The sequence below is a fragment of the Protopterus annectens genome, chromosome 4.part0, assembly GCF_019279795.1.
Source record: "Protopterus annectens isolate FY-2018-M chromosome 4.part0, PAN1.0, whole genome shotgun sequence".
Lineage (NCBI taxonomy): Eukaryota > Metazoa > Chordata > Ceratodontiformes > Protopteridae > Protopterus > Protopterus annectens.
The window spans coordinates 311,731,513-311,749,951 of record NC_056733.1 but is presented as its reverse complement, the minus strand read 5'-3'; positions in this window follow the sequence as shown (position 1 = coordinate 311,749,951).

The following is an 18,439-nucleotide window of genomic DNA, read 5'->3' as shown; positions in this document are numbered from 1 at the left end:
ATACAAATGGTTTAAAAAGTATCTTTGGCGCCAAATCCATTTAAAGTGGTATAGCGCTGATAGATGCTCATCGTACTAAATTCATTAATTGACTAAAACAAAATACTCATATGTATTCAAATACATTTGTTGTTCTGTAGATCTACCATCATCTACACACATCTACAACTACTACACTAATTGATATATAAAGTTAAGAAATACTGAAAGTAAAAACTATTAAACTTAAGTAGATATAAAACTGTTAAACCTAACACAAAAATATTAAATATACAATATAAAATAAAAATTAGTAAAATGTAAATCATGTGTGCAAAAACATAATATGTTCTATTTTCACTGTATATAATGTCCTAATACAGCTACCTAATATTAAGTAACAGTTTTATTGAAATATGGTCATTCAGACCTGGTGGTGTCGTGGCATCAGTAAACAGTTGCCGCCATAATTCCTTATATGCAAGAATATTTTTGAAATCACCACCTCTAGGATCCATTACTACACTTTCTAATATCACAAAGTTAAAATTGTGTTTAGCCCCAAACTTTTCTACATGCCTATATAGGGCATTATTAATATCCTTCATCCTGATACTATATAGGTGGGCATATATACATTTCTTAAAGTTTCTTTCAGTCTTTCCTATATAGTATCCCGAACAGGCCTCACACTTTACCAAATAAATGACAAATTTCGAATTACAATTGCCCTGTACAAATCTCAATCTATTCTTATTAATGTTATCCAAAACTATTCCTTCTTTCTCATTAATGGCAAAACTTTGGTTACAAACACTGCATTTTGTAGTGTGCCTACAGACAAATTGATTTGCATGTGGAAGAATTTTTATTGGACAGACAGATAACAAAAGATATTTATAATTATATGAGAGTTGAGTATCCTAAATTGGCTACATTAGTAGGTATACCAAAAATCCATAAAGACATCAGTAATCCACCTTTTCAGCCTATAATATCAGGCAGTAAGTCAAAGACCTTCCCATTAGGTGTAGTAGTGGATACTATGCTTAAACATCTTCAAGGGAAGGTTACCCATATGGTTAAAGATTCGTGGAAATTTTTGAAAAACTACCCAGTCGATGCCTGGAAACATGGGTATTTATTTACATCCATTGATGTAGTACATTTATTTTCATGCATACCCAAAGAAGAAGGAATGGAAGCCTTTACTAATAGTATTAGGAAATACAACAACCTTGAATGGGACAAGGTGTGCCTGGTACTAGAACTTATGTCCATAGTTCTTGATTACAACTATATATACTACGAAGGTGAACATGTTAGACAAACTAAGGGCATTGCCATGGGTACGGCTTGTGCCCCCATATTCACCAATTTGGTGATGCTTGATTGGGAAGAGACTGTGGTTTTTAATTGTGAATATTATAAAAATATCAAATATTACTCATGCTTTCTTTACAACGTCTATATTTTGTGGGATGGTAATCAAGAAAGTTTGAATAATTTTATGGAGTATTTAAACAACAGTAGTGGATTTCTTAAGTTTACATCTGCTAGTAGTAGTGATGGAGTAGCCTATTTAGATACATTTATATCGAATGATGAAGAAGGTTTTAAGTCTAGAATATATAGGAAAAATACATTCACAAATTCCTATCTAGAATATACCAGTAATCATCCCAAAAAATTGATGTATAACATTTTCAAGGGACAGTGTATCAGGGCCGTAAGGATGACTTCTGAATACAAAGATATGATGGAAGAACTAAGTTACATCACCAAACTATTTAAAGATAGAGGTTACAATGGTAAAATGATGAAGGATGTGAAGGAATATGTTACCAAGGAACGGGGAAAGAAATATACCCCACTATTGGGAGCCAGTACTAAAGACGAGAATATTAAAATCAACAGTAGGGAGACCAACAACGTTTACAGTAGGGCATGTGTTTTGGAATATGGTCCACACACAAACAAAATAAAAAACATTTTAACTGTTAATTGGAATGTATTGATGGTGGACCCAGATATGATTGACATGTTGGGCCCCAGACCAACTTTTGTATATAAGATGGGGAGAAATATAAAAACTTATTTGGAAAGGGGCATAAGAGGTATAGGAACAGATATCATAAAAAAGCATACTACAAAATGCAGTGTTTAACCAATGTTTTGCCATTAATGAGAAAGAAGGAATAGTTTTGGATAACATTAATAAGACTAGATTGAGATTTGTACAGGGCAATTGTAATTTGAAATTTGTCATTTATTTGGCAAAGTGTGTGGCCTGTTCGGGATGCTATATAGGGAAGACTGAGAGAAACTTTAAGAAATGTATATATGTCCACCTATATAGTATCAGGATGAAGGATATTAATAATGCCCTATATATTCATGTAGAAAAGGTTGGGGCTAAACACAATTTTAACTTTGCGATATTAGAAAGTGTAGTAATGGATCCTAGAGGTGGTGATTTCAAAAATGTTCTTGCATATAAGGAAATATGGTGGCAACTGCTCACTGATGCCATGACACCACCAGGTCTGAATGACCATATTTCAATAAAACCATTACTTAATATTAGGTAGATGTATTAGGACATTATATACAGTGAGAATAGAACATGTTATGTTTTTGCACACATGATTTACATTTTACTTATTTTCATTTTATATTGTATATTTAATATTTTTGTGTTAGGTTTAACAGTTTTATATCTACTTAAGTTTAGTATTTTTTACTTTCAGTATTTCTTAAATTTACATATCAGTTAGTGTAGTAGTTGTAGATGTGTATAGATGATGGTAGATCTACAGAACAACAAATGTATTTGAATACATATGAGTATTTTGTTTTAGTCAATTAATGAATTTAGTACGATGAGCATCTATCAGCTCTATACCACTTTAAATGGATTTGGCGCCAAATATACTTTTTAAGCCATTTGTATCTGTTGGTTAAATGTTCTGAGGAAGCTCACGCTTGAGTGAGTGAAAGCGCTTAACGTATATTTTTGTCATAATAAATGAATCTGTTTTTACCACTGTTTGTGGTGAGGTTTATTCATTTCCATCTATTTTTCCAAGGACGAAGGCTGTGATTTGGCTGTGAAAGTGTATTGGGTGAGCAGAGGTTGGTGTTCTTTATACCTCTGAACTGCTTTTTTATGGTGTGGACTGAACGCTATTTTATATTTTAAGAAATTTACATATGGGATGCCCTAAAATCTTATCTATATGGTAGGATATTGAATTGGTACAACAAAAAAAGAAAGCTTGGGATAAAGAGCTGCAAGATATACAATGTAAATTAGACACTTTAAAACTTAGTAATATGGGGATAAAGATATATCAGATAAAAGAAAAGAAATAAATATGTTAAATAATAAATATCTAGAAATATTAAACATAAAACTATGATCAATATAGAAAAATTCAAGTTTATAAATTTCTTTTCTACCCTAAATCCTTAAAAATTCTTGCTAATAAAATGAAAAGAGTAAATAGATTTAATCATATTAATGAAATATTCTCCCCTAAAAAAGGAAAAACGATATCGGAAATTCATAATATATTAACTGAATTTAGAGAGTTTTTTTATAAACATCAACCAAACAACTACTGAAATTAACTCTAAAGAGGAAATAAAAACATTTATTAATAAATACACTAAAACAAGACTTTCAGAGGAACAAGGGATTTCTATTGATAAACAAATAACTTTCAAAGAATTTCAAACTCACATTACCAAATTAAAGCAAAATAAAGCACCAGGTAATGATGGCATCATTCCTGAAATTTACAAATTACTACCTATAAATGCTCTAAAATTGCTTTATAAAGTATTTAATCTTGTTCAGGACAAAAACATAATTCCACCTTCTTGGAAATACACTTTTATTTCTCCTATTTTAAAATTTAACAAAGATCCCTCTAAGTATACCTCCTATAGACCCATCTCCCTATTAAACACTGATTACAAATTATTTATGTCCATTTATGCAGAAAGGCTTTAACACTTTTACCCAAATTAGTTGATAGTGATCAAATGGGGTTTATAATAAAGAGACTTCATATGATAAGATTAAAAGAATATTAACTTTAATTGATTCAGTGAAAAATCTTAAAACAAATTTAACCCTAGTTAGTTTAGATATAAATTGTGCTTTCGACTCAGTTACATGAGAATATCTGTTCACTCTATTAAAGGAATTAAATTTCTCCAATAATTTTATCAATCTTATCACTCTGTTATATGAAGGTAGCCAAGCTTATGTTAAAATCGGTACTAGTATATCTCAAAATATACCAATAGTAAAAGGTACTAAGCAAGGGTGTCCTTTATCCCCTCTTTTATTTTCATTAGTTATGGAACAATGGGCAAATTTAATAAGACATGATACAGATATTGAAGGATACAAATTAAACCCCACTATATCATCTACAATACAAATGTTTGCAGATGACATATTGATTACTCTTGGGAGTAGAAGGGAATCTATACAAAACTTTTTAAAAACATGGAATATTTTCAAAACAATTCTGGCCTTACTTTTAATAATAATAAAACACAAATTATTTTAACAGCTTCAAAAATTACAATATACCTGATGAATATAATGAATATATAGCTTAGTCTCAACAAATAGCATATTTAGGTATAATTATTACTAACAATATTAAAGATACCATTCAAATAAATTATAATAAAAGTCTATTACAGATAGAAAATTTAATAAATAAATGGAACAAATTACCCTTTTCTATGGACGATAAACTTTTAATAATAAAGATGATCCTTCTCTCCAAAATCTTATATATAATTCAATCTTTATCTATACCTCCTTCTTATCAAATAATTAAAAAATTTAATTCAATGATTCAGAAATTCTTGTGGTTACCAAATAAGCCAAGGATTGCATTAACATACCATATGTATAATTGGAGTAATGGGGGTATAGCCTTACCAAATTTAGAAATGTATTCAATTTCATCAGTATTCAATACAATCTCTCATCTCATTGATGTGGAATACACTGCTAAGTGGAAAGAGTTTATAGAGGTATTGTCACAAAATACCAAATATATAAACAGTTCCTATAAGCTAAATATAATTAATAATCCATTTATTTGGAGGTTAAAAGATTATTTTTCTGAATTTTCTTCTCTGAGTTTTAACTCTAAGTATATAGTTTTTCTTTTAAAATCATTTAAAAATTATATATTTAAATATAATATCTATAAGGATTGGCTTCTTTTACTCTTCCCTATAGCCTACACACACAGATCTATTTTCTCTTCAGATTATACAAAAATGTCTATATTTCAGCAAAAGCATTTAATATTTTGGCACCAAATGATGATAAATAATGAGATAAAATCCAATAGTTTACTCTTGGAAGAGTATAAACTTGATCCATGTTTATGGTTAGAGCTTCAAGAAGCTAGACAATATGTATTAAATAAATTGGATTCTATGTCTCCTATGATTAGGAAAAAATTCCCAAGCTAATACAGTATATGATTTTATCAGTTTTGCATAAATCTCCTGCTAATAGCAAGTTATCAAACATGTATAGGGTAATTAAATGTGATTTAGATACACATTCAGATAATTATTGGAAATATTTGTCTTTAATTAATAATAATCCCCCTTCTGAGAAAGACAAATTGAATATTTTACAATCAGCAAGTATGACTACTTCTTCTTTAAAATGGAAATTATTCACATGGAGATTTTTAAATAGATCATTTATCACTCCTCATAATATAAGTATATTTTCTAAAAAGAATATAACATGTTGGGGATGTAATATTGAATTGAATGCTGACTGGTCTCATATGTTTTATAATTGCATATATTTAAGAAAATTATGGGATGATATCAATAATTTGTTGCAAACAATTTTTACTGATAATTTCTTTATATCTAAATCACTTGTTTTATTTAATACTCCTGTTCCTGATTGTGTAAAAGAGAATAAGTACCCTTTGGTTTGGTCTATACTATCTATAGCTAGAAAAACAATCACTAAGAATTGATAATCTAGTACAGCACCTACATTTTTGGAATTTAAAAATATACTCCTTGAAATGTGTAATTTGGAAATGTTAACTATTAAATCTAGATCATCTAGAAATACTACATTATATAATTCATGGAATATCATCTATGAACTTCTAGAAAAATAGTTTATTAATTTATGTAAACAGATGATTTTTATTAATCCTACAGCTACATTAAGAATTTTTTTTTGCATGATGAACGTCTTTGTACATAGTTTAGTTACACTGGTTTGTATATTAGAAGTTTTTTTTTTTATTTTCTTGTTTTTTAACTTTAAAGAAAAAATGTTATAATTTCATGGAAATATCTGTTCATTTTAATAATTATTTAATAAAATTCTTTGAAAAAAAAAGTATGAATGAGAGACTCTTGTTTTTATGTTGCACAAAGCACGGTTCTGATAGGAAGTACCCGTGTGTAAATGAGAAATCAGTATAATGAGGAGAACACCATGATTTGGGCATGATTACTTCTGTTCTAATCTAAGTACCTTCACTGAACATAAAGAGTATAACTGACACCTTTTTTAAGCAAGTTGTTAATTTACTTATGATACAGACTCAAGAAATTCACTTCAAGAGGTACATTTTTTAAACTATTTCAGAAACACATGGTTATAATTGTTTTGTTATAAACACCTTTATTGAATTATCACTTGTTATGATTAGTGGCCTGATCATAGTTCCTTGCAATACTTTATGAGTTTTAGCTGCCTTTATGTAATACAAGTTAAAGTATAGGAACATGGATTGTCCAATTGCTTTAAAAGCTGTCACACATTATGAGGACACAAGAAAGGCAGCCAAAAGAAAAGTGCACTTGTTACCATTTAAAGTTATTAAAACCTGTTTGACACCTTTCTCTATCACGCTTATTTTTTTGTGTGTCAGCAAAAGACGTGTTCCAACTTTCAAAGCTTTCTCTGATTTTCCATTGTTGTTGTCTTATGCTACCTTGTTCAAGGCAGGATGAAACTTGATGTTTGTTTCTGCATGTCTGAGTATAATGACCATGCTCTGATGGACAACCCTGAGATTTTCAAAACATTTGCTATTTTTTAATTCCCCAATTCTTCTTCTTCTTGACAATATACATGGACCATGGTCCATTATAACTAGTAATATCATGAAAAAATATCATTAAAAATATGAAAACTTCCTCCTTACCAAGAGAAAAGGTCAGCTCTTTTCAGCTTGTTAAGCAACATGGAACTATTTCATTACAATTATAAACAGTATTTAAGTCACCAAATTGTAAATTTTGGCTGAAATTATGGCTGATTAATAGTCCTAGACTTTTATCCAGTCAACTGTTAATAATATAAGCAGATACTCCAGTAAACAACAAATATGGGTTAAAATGTTACCAAAACACAAGCATAGCATTCAGCTACAACAAAATCATATAAGCAGTGTACAGAGATACTACAGATTATGCCTTTAAATCATTGGAAGCAATAATGAAGACCATTTCATTTACATCAGTATTTTTCTTGAGGTCAATGTAACCAGCAGGGAGGTGACCATCCTCAGCTCTTAGTCCCACTGGACTACTGTGGCAGTAGTATTCCACTGGGTTTATTCATATTGTGTACTGTTCATTATGTCTGGAAAATACATTTATTAACTTGTCGATTAAAAATCTTTTTATGAGCCTAGGCACTTTTAAAGAAAGGCTCTCTACTGAGATTACATTATGTGTAATTATGAAGACTGTAGTTACAAAAATAAAGGACAAACAGAAAACAATTACAGCAAATTTTGAAATAGCTATTATGCCATTAAAGAATTTTTGTAAAGGAGCTTTAGACCTTTTTACCTCCCTATGTGATACAGTGCATCCTCATACTCTTACAACTACAGGTAAGGGGAATAATCGGAGGTACCACCAACCACCTTAGTACATTTCCCATTTTACACTTCCATTCTCATATTTCAGAGGGCTGTATTTGTGGCACTTGTAATTTCAAAGGGGATGAAATGTGTGCTAGAATTACTTATTTCTAAATTATGTTAACCAGCTCTCTCAAACAGTAATTTAGAAAATTAATAACATATTCTGAATAATTGTATTTTTTACAGAACTTTATAATTTCCACGTATCTGGTACATGTCTCAGTGTATTGAAAATGATTAGGACAACTCTCCTGCACTTGATCCCAGACACCCTAAGTGATAATGCAGGAAGCATGGAAAGTGCCCCACAAAAATAAATAAGGTGAAAGTTCTACAGTGCTTTTCAGCATAAGAGTGTCAGATCAGGTAACTAAATCAGTTACTATGGGAAGCACTTTGGGGGTATTCATAAACCAATGTAGTAGTGTTTTTTGAGAAAACATGTGCTGAGCAGGAAATTGTAAGGAAAGGGGGGTGATTCAGAGACATGTTTAGTGAGACATCTACTAGAGAAATGCTGAAGTATGCATTTCATATAAATTGCATACAAATGACAAAATAATGACATGGACTTGAGTGTCAACATGTTAACTAGAAACATCACATATGAGAATAATGACTTCAAACATGGCAGCACAATTTAGAAACATATAACATTAATTCAAAAGGCTGCAGTTAACAACTTTTCTTAACATCATCCTTTTTTGGAATATGGGGGTGTCACTCCTGCAAATAGGCTGGGAATAGCATCTGCAGTAGCTGAACAGTATGTGTTAGTGGTGACCATTGGAATCAGTATCCAGGAGGTTGTGTGCCATAGCCTTTTGTGTTGTAGAAGAATTCATCAGCACCTGACATACTCTATTCTTTATGACCAGGGCATTGTCGACTGCATGTGCTACCTTGCATTGAATCAAAATGGGTGTGGACTGTCTGTGACAGTTCTCATTAATATATCAGATTGTCTCAAAGTTGCATTTACAATATTATTGACATCTTTGTCAAATGAAAATATGTTAGAGATTGTTATAGTTAAATCCTTATAGCTTTTTACTTCCTCTAAAATTTGATTCTGTAAAATAACTGGTTCTTATAATATATTAGTGTTGTATTACATAACTTTACATTTATCAAGGCTGAATTTAATGCACAGGTTCTTAGCCCACAGTGCCAATTGCCCTAAATACATTCTAATTTCATCAAAATATATTTTACTTACTATAATAAATCCAGTTTTACAATCATTGGCCTACTTATTAAACCAGCAGTTATCCTGTTTTGGAATGGTCAAAAAGACTATATTAAACAATAGCGGACCCAGGACATAGCACCGGGGTACTTCAGTCTTAACTTCCTGAAAATCTGAGCTGAAAACTTGTACTTTCACAAATTGTTTTCAACAGATTAACCAATTCATAATCCACTTAATAAGAAAAACATATCCAGTTTTAGCCATAGACTTATAAATGACTGATTGAGATAAGGTATCAAATACTTTAGATAAATCAAAGAATATTGCTCCACAAGCCAATCACAAGTATTATGCTTGGTCACCTGGCTATAAAATTCAACTTAGTTGGTAAGTGTTGACCTGCCTTTTACAAAACCATTCTGGTTCAAATCAACTCATTTTGAGAAATGTATTATATTGCATGAAATCTGATATACACCTTTTGAATCATTTGCCCAGTGCGGTAGTTAAATTCATTGGTCTATAATTACTGATCTGTAACTAGGAGACATTTTTAAATGCTGGAGTTATATTAGATAGGTTCCAGGACTGTGGTACTATACTATGAAAAAGTAAATTATTAAAAGAGCTTATACAGGACTGGAACCAAATCAGAGAAACAATTAATAATCACACTTCCAGGAATACTGTCAGAGGCCATCAAAATGCATCTCTTTTATCCTTTAAAATTATTTTGTGGTACTATTAACAGGGGTTACAGGACATCACCACTGTCTGTTGGTATAGTAATCATATCATCATGATGAGAGATTAAGCCCTGAAAACTAGAACTCACATAATAATCATCAAACGTGTCTGCTCTAATTTTAGGATCAGTATAAAAATACCATTATTCTTTATAGTCATAATAGGATTCCTCTGCTTTTTATATGAATTAATGTAGCTAGAATAAGCTTTTTTTATTTTTTGTTTGTGCTAAACAGTCTTCATATAATGTCTTCTCCTTTTTAATAAAAAACTGTAAATCCTTAGTAATCCCATTCAATTTAGTTTTATTTCTCCTTGCTGGATATGTTATAAAAGTTTTATGGGCTTTCCTTTTGCATTTATACATCCTGATCATTTGAGAGTTCCACCATCTAGGAAAGATACCCCCCAGGATTTACGAATCCTCCATGTAAGACTAAAGTAGTCTTACACAGAAACGCCAGTCTAAGAGTAAGATGGCAGTGCGCCATGCATATTAATGATGGTGCGGCGCCTCAACTCAAAGGCTAACACGAAGCATGCATGAGTGCAGGGGGTGTCAGACTGCCGAGCAGTCCAGAAATCCACACCCCTGCAAGTCACTCAATTGGGAAATGTCAACTGACATGAGCGAGTCCGCTCAAATGTGTACATACCCAACACTACACTCCCCCTACATTCTAAACCCCAGTACAATTATAAAATGTAAAACTTTTATTTTTTTTTATTATTATTCCTGATATAGCTGCCCGTATTTGCAAGGGTTTGCCCATTGCTTAGCTACAGTTAGCAGTCAAGACATCGAAGAGGATAATAAGAAATGTATATGCAAATTAAGCAAAATAGCAATAGCGTAGTGGTAGAACCTTCGCACAAAGAGGAGGCATTCCCAGTTCGAGTCCCACCACTCCCCTTTTTATTTTCTGTTGGAAATCTGTATATGAAAAGAATTCCTGACATTTATCATTGAAATTTTGAAATTTTAGTAAAATGCATTGAAATGGCCTATGTAGTAGTGAACGAATTATATATATATATATATATATATATATATATATATATATATATATATATATATATAAATAAGAAAGTGAAATAGTTATGCATACTGATGAATGCATAAGTAATGTATCTTAAGCAATGCGAAGCACTGCTAAGCAAAGTTTACCAGTATTAAGCACATTTCAGTATAATTGCTCATAGCTGAGCACTGCTTTAACTAGCGCAATAGCTTTGCATGGAGCTGCGCATCGCACCAACTAGCGCAAACAGAACATGTTTGCGTGTACCTGCGCACCACGCTAACTAGCGCAACGCCGGGCAACGTCGGGCAACGTCGAGCAACGTAGAGCAACGTTGGGCAAAGTTGAGCAAAGTTGGCTAAACACAGCCACACCTCCTAGCCGGTCTGGCCAGTAGTAAAATAAAAGGCAATGACAGGCCTCGAACCTGGGATACTGTGCACCATAATCATAGTACTGAACCACTAAGCCATGACAGCTTTTCATATGCATGCACTTTTAACACACACATACATATCAATAGAAGTTTACCCATTGTTAAGCAGGTGTGCTTTCAGCTGAGTTTCCTCAAAACCGGCCAGTCACAGATAAGTGTGGAAAATGAGGCATATTTAAGCTCCATAGGTGGGAATACTTGCCATAACTGGTTGTAGCTCCCATCTGCAGTCAGCATAGCCAGTGTTGGAGAGGGGTCTCAATTTCGACCACAACGCTGGGGCATTGAGGAGTCAAAAGTAATGGTTTGGCTCCTCGTCCATAATCATGAGGAGAGACTCCTGCATGGCCAGTTCCAAGGCACCCAATACAAAGCGGAAGCCTGGAACCATCTGACTCATGATCTCACCAGTGCCACAGGTGTCCCTTGGACTGGTGAGCAGGTCAGACACCACTATTCAGACCTGAAGAGATGCAAGGAGGACTGACTGAACCAGTGGATACAGGAGGCCCGTGGGATGGAAAATGCCCCACTACTGAGTAGGAAGCCATGGAATGAATGTCCAAACCAACACCAAGAAATAGAAACACAAGAAACCTATAAAATACAACCGGTAATTAGGGAGCCAACATTGACATTAATTTTACAAAACAAAAAAAGTGTTATAAAAACCATGCTAGGGTGCAACATTAAAAGTATGTAAGAATTGCTATTGTAGTCTATATTATGGATAGGTATGTCTCAATATCACTTCATTTACTTCACAGCTGCAGGTGTCCGTGCTGCGAATCAGCAAGCCTATGCAGATAGGCTGCTAAAGCTGCACTACCAGGCAGGTTAGTAATTATTCTGCATGTATTGTTATATAAAATAAGTGAGAGAGCCTGAAAAAAAGTGTTGTAGCCAATAATAAAGGTATAATAAGTCTTGAATAACTTCTCTGTGGTACTGTTATATAAAATAAGTGAGAGAGCCTGAAAAAGAGTGTTGTAACCCATTAATAAAGGTATAAGTCTTGAATAATTTCACTGCATGTACTGTTATATAAAATAAGTGGGAGAGCCTGAAAAAGAGTGTTGTAACCCATTAATAAAGGTATAATACGTTTTGAATAAGTCTTCTGCATGCACTGTTATATCAAATAAATAAGTGTGTTATGTAATTAATAAAGGTATAATTCCTGGAGTGTGTCAGTGTCACTTTCTTTGATATGTTGTTGTACTCTTCCATTATAGAAATAGTACTTTTGTATTAAGTGCTGTCAACCCACACTTGGGTAGGCCCATATAAAGTGGATGAAGGGAGTGCCAGTAGCTGTTAAGCATATATACAGTCCTCAACTGTTGGTTCATGGCCGGCATGTACAGTTTAATCTAGCACATGAGTAGCTTGTTATTGTGTTCCCCAGAAATGTCAGTGTGCTGCTAGAAATGGAGGAGGCTGTTAAAATATAACTGATAATGTCACCTGAACACATCTAGATATGTAGATATATAAATATAAATATAATATATAAATACGTAGCAGTAACATCTGCATACTGGACAGTTTGTATGTCAGATACAGGTCAGGTATATAAAGAACTAGCAAAACCCATTTCACAATTTAATGGATATTGCCTAGTGTAATAATACATGTAGGGGATATATACCTGCAGTCAATAGGAATGTAGTGTAAACTATAAGTATATATAAGTTGTTAATGGAGGTATGTTTTTACACCCTACTGTATGTGCATAAACAATGCAATTCCACACCTCAATGGGTATGTCTAATCTCAAAACATTTTTGGGACATATGTCCTATTGGTTTATAAATATCTGCATTTACTTTGATGCATGTGCCTTGTTCAAATACCACAATCTTGGTGGCCGGTTGCCACCAATTAATCCTGCATGCTGTTGAAATGTCCACTGTTGTTCTATATATGCATGTGTTATGCTTGCTGTTCAACTGTTGGAACTCTGGTGTGTTGGGTTAATGGGAATACTACCGAATGCTGTTACAACTAATTTGGAATGCTGTTGGCTGTTACCAACCCATATTGTCATTAAATCCTCCTAAACATAAAACGTATGGGAAGGCCGGTCCCAGCGGACCCACCTGTCTCATCTCAGCTGGCGATGGCACCTGGCAGCAGCAGGTCTGGTGCCCAGCCCGGGACCTCCTCCTCCATTGGGCCTGTGCCATCTTTGGGTGGAAGCACTGCAGGGGATGGGGCTCGCTCCCCCCGTGCAAGTGTGGGCGGAGGAGGGCCTCCTCTCACCCTCCGAACGGTCCGGGCTGTGGTGCGTAGGAAGATCCAGCATTCTGTCACTGATCCTCTATGCCAGCTTGAGGCATGAGTGGCACAACTCACGGGTGAGCCTGCCCCTCCTACACAGCCCCCAGCACAGCCACCCTCTGGTCTGTGAAGGTGCAGTGGTGACTGCCCATGGGTGGGGATATCAGTTCCACTGTCACCATCTGTGGGCTCATGGGCTTGAGGTTTCCAAACTTCATTCCCCATCAATGTTGTTCACCCCCCACATGTGTCATATTCCATCCCTGTATGCATCTTGTTTGTCCTGTCTGTTTACCTCCCCAACCTACCTCCCCATATATACCTACATCCCCTGCCCCACATTCCACTCTCACCTGGAAAAAGAAAAAAAAGGGCAATCTGCTCCAAAAAAAATTACGCCCCATACATAGCTGCCCATTTTGCTCACATGTCTGCTGGACATATAAAATGTAATTTAATTGGCAGTACAACATACTTTATTGTCCTCACCCCTCTCTCAGGGGTGGAAGGTTTCATATTTCCCGCCAAAATTATTGCATATGCACAACTATTGCTGTAAAAGAAATGGGCAGCTATGGTCCTTTTCTACACCCATCCTGCACATCCCGAGCTGTTTTCCCTACTGTCTTTCCCTCTTTGTGCTCCTTTTTCACCACTGTCATCTCCCCATTTTCTTTTCTTTCAAATAAATGAGCGCAAGTGTTAGCGGGAGTAAGAACTTGTAAGCCGTAATTAGCGGGTTTGCGTGAGTGTGCGCTTGTGTGCGGTTAGCTAAGCATTGCTAAGCTTCGTGCAAACCCACGCAAACCTGCTTACAACTGCTTAAAAGTGCCTTAGTCACCCTGCATGTGAGGGCCCTTGTTCTGCTCAGCAGCAAAATAAAACACCTCTGTCAGTCTCAAACCCTGGACCTTGGACACACTAGACTGCATGAAGTACCACTAAGCCACAGTAGATATACAGCAGGGTGTTGCTGAAATAGATATATCATGCATCAGAATGAGTGAATGTAAAGGAAAAACAGGAATGCCATAACACAAAACCTGTTCTGTGGAACTTTACCAGCAGTTGTTGTGGAATTGCATTACATGACTGTGATAAGAGAACCAGCCATACTAGCAGTAAATGATGTTACAGCAGCACTTTACAACCCCCACACAGTATCATAGCAGGACAAACACCGGCATATCTTATTAGGGCAGAGGACATACATCCCAGCTGTGACTACATTTTAGGGATGTCCCTTATTTTGAAACATGTGTTAGCTGTCTTCCTCTGAATCCACTGAAAATTACTGACATTAGGCAGAAAGGTGGGGTATTACACCTAATGAATAATGACAATATTTAGGAGTTAGACACCGCTTGTACTTCAGAAAAGGTGTAGTAATCCATATGCACTGGTTCTCCCGAAGTCTCCACTTACTGTCTCTAATATTTTGAAGGTGTACCTTACTTTTACCTACCTTTACCTCACTCTGTTCAAATATGTACCTGAGTGTTTCAGAGGCCTGGCCGAGGCAGAAACACACAGGCATATCAGCTTTTCTGCTGTTACACACTGTGCAAATAGCTTTGGAAGGAGTTCCACAAGCATACCCTTATGTAGGAGTACAACACTGAAATACCAAAGGATGTAGCCATGTACTGGTAGCAAACAACTGTAACAATGCCATTGTACCAGTAGTGAAAAGACCTGTGCGTTGCACAGACAGAGAATAACAACCTAACGTCTGGCTACCATCTGGACAGGTCCACAGTTGGGAGCTATGCAGACAGACTACTTGCCTTGCTAAACTAACAGGTACACAACAACCCTTTAAGTCCAGCAAGATAACATTCACACAGTAATACATAATGCTCTCTGTATGTCTGCATCACCACCCAAATGTACAATATACCTGTGTGTTCAGGGTCTACCAAGGATATAGTTAGGCATACTCAGTACTGGAATTGTCCAGTTTTCTTAAGCATCCTGTGCTAATGTCAACAATAACAAAAGCACAAACTATGCAGAAGTGAGTACATTAATATTAACAGTATAGCAGTTCACAAACAGTTTATGTGCCAAATGAATACATCTCAATAACTACTTTTGTATGGCAGTTAATTGTATAAGTAGAAAATAAATTACATACCCCCATGTATCTTGTGTTAGCATTTGTAGGGATGAGTACAATTCTACACTGACAACTGTGTACTGTAAGTGGCAACATTCAGGTCTGAGTACAACATTTAAATCACTAGCTACACCCCTAACTTCAGATATAAGAACTATACCAACCTTCTGACTTAAACAACGGTGTCCACAGCAAACAAGCATGGGCCCCACTTTGGAAAGCTGAAAGGGCTATGCCTACCTGACATAGCAATTTGGGTTGCTATGACAGTGAGTACTGCAATTACCACACAGCAGACTGCATGCAATTACCAAATGGTGGCCACCAATTGGTGCAGTGGCCATCACATGCACATGTGCAGATACCTATAAAAGCAGGCTGTACTTGCTGGCCACACATGCAATCATTCCATTGCAGATATTGAGAGAGAGAGAGACACACACACACCCACCCACATCAACAGAAAAAAAAAGCCAAAGACACATGGAATGTAATACTACCAACACAAAGAAAAGGTATGTAACAGATATGTATTTACTGGCATGTAGTAGATGTATCTGAAGAGTACTCTACATACTTTGAAACATTCATATGTGGCAGCAGTACGTATCTATGCACAGATACCCTGCATAACTACTGCTATGGACAAATCAGTGTGTAGCTGTGTGCAGTGGGACATAACTGTGACATATGTAGCTCAGCATTAAATGTCAAACATCTGATCCATGTTATCTGTGTTCTGTACAGTAGTGTGGACAATGGCTGTTTGGGGGAGTAGTGCATACAGCAATTTAAATATGAATGTGACAGAGTAACACATGCATGATAGTCATATTAACGTGTAGCTTAGCACTGGCAGCTGCTGTACCAGGCTCGTATGCTAATCTAGCATTTGCAGCTATATATACACCCTCTAATATTACTGTGTGCTCACATGTGACACCTGTTCATGTTGCAGCAAGGCCCAACAGATCAGCCATGAGGTCCAGGGACTTACAACAGTGTGGACCTTGTGTGTGTATGGCACACATATGGAGAGATTTATCTGTGTCAGATATATTAGCATCTGTACATGTGCATAGAGCAAGGGACATACTGCAACTGTTTGTGAAGCATGGTCATATATATGTTGGTGAAGTTTGTTATGTGCATATTTGTATGTAGGTTGTAGTGTGTGGCAAACAAGACAGCATGCAGTGCTGGTATATGACATGTGGTGGTTAAATGCTGTGGGTGTCATTTGTTAGGTTTGCAGTGTTGCAGCCAGTGAGACCTGCTAAAGCCACATGGGCTGAGAACACCTTCAATGCATTTCACACAAGACTGTGCAATATTATTACATAACTGTATACCTCACATCCTTCACATAATTGATATTCCCACCATGAAAGGTGGACTGTATATGTGCCTATATGTATATCTATATGTACACCAATGGATGTTTATATGTATGTGTATATATATATATATATATATATATATATATATATATATATATATATATATATATATAAACACCAAACACGAATCCAGCACAAAATGGGAGACACAGGCAGCACTTAGCTTAAATGCAAGCTTTTATTGTGAAAAGCACAATCCCCAAACCGGTTTCGCGTCATCAGTGAGTGCAGAATAACGTGATTACACGCATTTTATATGGAAGCTAACACCACGCCTCCTTAAAGTGCCTTACAGTATACAAACATATGGCAATCACTTACATATAGTAAGAATTGATGTCTAACATTTGTTACCCTAAATTATTAAAGATAATATATAAACTATCAAGAATGAACTGTCAACATTCTAATTATATGGCTAAACAAACACTTATCACTTTGTCCAGGGAAACAAAAAAACAACCATATATTAAATAACATTAACTAAATGTAATATTACATAAAACACATTACAATATGCATATACTTTCTAATATATGGCAAAATGACCCCTAACAAAATCACCAATGGTCATTAAGACCTGGTTTAAAAAGTGCCCCAAGATTAATAATCCACCTACGCTCCATATTAGTAAGTAGCTGATGTCGCAAAGGTTCATCAATATTACTTGATTTTAACGTATCAATCCCCACAAAAATGAAATGAGAAGCTTGATGTTGTATAGTGTGCTTATATAAAGCACTACGTACACGTTTACATTTAATATCACTGATGTGAAGTGCAATTCTTTGTTTGAAACTACATGACGTTTGCCCTACATAAAACGCACCACATTGGCAAACCGCCATGTAAATAACCCAGGAACTAGTGCATTTGATGTGATGTCTAATATCATAGACTTTGCTGGTATTAACTGATGTAAATGATGAAGTTTTAGATACTAATTTACAATACCTACAATTCCCACAGAAAGTACATCCTGGACGTCCCACTGGCATCTTCATAATACTAGAGACTTCATTCTTAAAACTTGAGAAATGTTGTCCCAAAGTTTTGCCCCGTCGATAACCAAACTGACATTTATTGGGTATAATGTTTGAAAAAAAGGGGGTCACTAGTAAAAATGTGCCAATACTTAGAAATAATCTCCTTGATCTTAAATGTATTACTTCCATAGGTTGTAATAAATCTAACTGCAGGTGTGTGATTCACATTATCCACAACTTTATGTTTTAATAACTTAACTCTATCTGACTCTTTACCCTTTAAATAAGCTTTATTTAATGTGGATTCATAA